Here is a 3,248-nt window from a genome sequence, read left to right as displayed (position 1 = left end):
CCACAGGAAGTTCAAATATTTTATTACTTGCTTTTTGTACAAAGTATGTCAACACTTGGCACCCGCTGCGCCATTTGTTTAGAGCTAAGGTGTCAACTTGAAAAAATGTCCTTTTTCTCTCCAGAGCTGACCCAGAAAGAGCCTGAGCGCAAGAAGAAAAATAAATAAATAAATAAATACCTCGGAGGGAGCGGGGCACTCGCCGTGCGACAGCTTGCAGGGATGCTCGGGGACCACGACAGTGGCTCGGCCAAAGCCGCTGCCGTTACCAGCCCCACACATGCCCTGGCGCTGCTCCTCACTCAGCCATGGGTCCTTCAACCAGTGCACTTGGGTGTCCTCAGCGCCGTGGTCCAGCTCTCCCTGTCCCCCCCTTCCAGGCGTCATCCCCCGGCCCCACGAGGGGCCCTGGTTGTCACCCGCTTCCCTGCAATTTCTCACCCAACTCAACTCGATTTCAAACTCCTTCAAAAGTTTTTCCGGGCGCAGCTTTAGTTAAAAAGACTTGCTCAAGGGCTGAGATGAAGCGATGGGACAGGGTGGAAGATGAATGGGATGCTCAGAGGTGGGGCGTGGAGCCCAGCCACGTTCCTGACCCAAAAACTCCACAAGAAAGTTTGCTGGAGGAATTTTGCCGCATCTGAGAAGATGATGCCCAGGGCTTTCCCAGGATACCAAGACAAATGGCCAATTCTTTCCACATTAAGGGTGCTTTTCTGCCCGCTCGCACCCGCCCCTCCCCAGCCCCACATCCAGCCCCGGCCAGCGCTGATCCTGCACAACAGGCGCCAACACACCCCGCGTCCCACTCGTTTGCAACACTGCAGCCAAGAAGGGGAAAAAAAACCCACATATTTTTACGCACATGTATGTTTTTACATATATATATGTGAAAAAGTATCTAGAATATATATACACACAAAAAATTGCAGTTCCTGCGGGCAGCTCTCCCCTCCCAAAGCCAAGCAGGGCAGCGTGAGCCATCGTGTTTGGCCAAGGGTGGTTATGACCGGGGCTTCACCGGCTCCCCTGGCCGGGCCGGGGGCCCGGGGGTGCCGAGGGGTGCTATGCCGGAGAGCCCCCCAGTGGCAGGTTCACCGGGAAAACCACCTTGGGTTTCCACGAGCGAGCTCGGATCGTTTCGCAGCCGGTATTTCCACACCGAGGGTTTCTGCAGAGGACTGCAGGGAGGGAAGGGCAAAGGGCATTATTTAATTAATCTCTTCCATTTCAGGTTCATTCAAAAACGCAAGCCAAAGCGTGGCAAAGAAAAGGGGGTTTTGTAAATTTTTTTTTCTTCCAGTGCAAGACTGTATTTTCATCAATCATGAGTTTAAGCCCCAGGGTCAAACTAAGAGTCAAAGTATGACCTTTATTGCCCACAAATCTACAATCGTCTCAAAAAAAATTAAAAAAAAAAAAAATCACAACATGGGTCTAAACTCCTTAGATCAGCATTTTATGGGCTGTGGGTGTGCAGGGATCGGGGAGAGATCAACCTTTGGGGTCCACACAAGGCAAGGGCATAAGCAGCGACTAAAGACAACAGAGACCTCCTTAAGGAGCCTACACCTCCAGTACAGACACTTTGAGATCCACAAATCAGAAAAAAGGAAAAAAAAAAAAAAAAAAAAAAGCAGAAAACTGCTGACCTTGCAGCCTGGGACGTTGTCCCAGGGAGGGCATCCCTCGGGCACGCCAAACCAGAGCCAGGGCAAGCCGCTCCATCCTCCGGTTTTGCCTAATTACACCAAACGAAGGCACGGCCCCAACCCAAACAGCGCAGGGCCAACATGCCCACGGCTCAGCCCCTCAGCTCCCCGCCCGGCTAAGAAGCCTTCACCTCCGTATCAGAACATTTAAATTAAAGATCAGGAGCGATCGGCCAAGATGTTGAAATTCAGGAGGAGCGGGTGTGATTCAGCGGGGGTTTGGCCGGCGCTGGCTATCGATGAAGCAAACCAAACGCCAAGAGTAGTAACTATCTCGCCTTGTATTATTATTTATGTATTCCTGATTATTATTATTATTATTAGAAAGGCGATCTGATGCAGCAGATAAGGAGCTGAGCCAGGAGTCAGGAGACCTGGTTTCTATTCCTGACCTGGAAGAATTGTGAAATTCCCTGCCCAACCCTTGCCTGCTTTCCCCTCCCAGCCCTGGGCCGAGCCCGTTCCCGGTGTTTGCAGCACCCACCACGACCCACGTTTGCGCGCCGCCCCCGCCACAGCCCCACAACAGGGACCTAGCTTGTGTTTTGGGCTTAAAACAACAACAAAAAAAACCCAAACCCATCGCCTGGATGCTGGCTTTGCATATCCAGCCCGGCAGGCTCCCGTAAAGCCTCTCACACTCCAAAATAAAAATCAAGGGAGAAGAAAAATGCAGCAAACCCCAGCGCAAATAACCCCCCCCCTCGCTGAGGTAAAAGCCTCCACCTGGCCCGACATCAAGGGGCACCCATGGCCCAACGACAGCATCAACAGAAAATATTTTCTAAAGCGTATTTAGAAGGATCAAACTGTTTCCCTTCAATTTGGGCACTGACAGCTTTACACGCGAAGGGAACAAACTCTGCCTTATAGTCCCCGCGGTGGTGCTGAGCGGGCAGGAAGGCAAAGCTGGAGCAAAAAGCCGGAGGCAGAGGTCCCAGGGCCGTGGTCCCATCGCACAGGGGGTCCCACAGAGCAAATAACACTCAGGGCAGAAGGAAACCCCTCCAGCCGACGGCACCAGAGCATTTCCCCACGCTCCTCGGATCACCAGAGATGCCAAAGGGAGCTCAAACCAGCCCGACGCCGAAAACCAACCCAGCGAGGGCGATTCACGGCCGCCTTTGCAAAGAGCCACCCTCAACCAAGAGGCACCGTTCTGCATCCAGGAGAGCCTACTCGATCAAAACAGAAAGACGTTTCTGCGGTTGAATCGTCTCTTTGGTTTTTTTCAAGCAACACAGCCCCCGGCCGTGGGCGCTGCCAGCCGGAGCCTTTGACAACCCAAAAGCGAAACCACCGCTAACCAAAAGGGGAAGGTGCTCTCCGAGCTCTCCTGGGCCCATGCGGACAGACAGGCAAATACATGAAAGGTGCGGAGGAAACCTGCAAGCATTTTTAGTTTAATAATCAGCAAGCCAGCCTCCGATGCCGGGCACAGCGCCTCTGGCTTTGAAACCCCCTTCCGAAATGCCCTGCGCACTGCCAGGTTTGAGCCCTTTGTGGTTTTGCTGTCAAAGCCCAAAGCGTTTTCCC

The 3,248-nt window shown here is 52.8% G+C and overlaps 1 protein-coding gene across 1 annotated transcript in view; it reads right to left on the bottom strand.

Annotated features, from left to right (window-relative positions):
- Window positions 1–3,248, bottom strand: part of RUNX3 (RUNX family transcription factor 3) — a 63,690-nt gene that overhangs the window by 30,531 nt on the left and 29,911 nt on the right. The window lies entirely within an intron of this gene.

This window comes from Egretta garzetta, unplaced genomic scaffold (assembly GCF_000687185.1).
Source record: "Egretta garzetta isolate BGI_Z169 unplaced genomic scaffold, ASM68718v1 scaffold101, whole genome shotgun sequence".
NCBI classification, from domain to species: Eukaryota; Metazoa; Chordata; class Aves; order Pelecaniformes; family Ardeidae; genus Egretta; species Egretta garzetta.
Note: the sequence above shows the minus strand (reverse complement) of the source record. Positions and strands in the feature narration are given on the sequence as shown.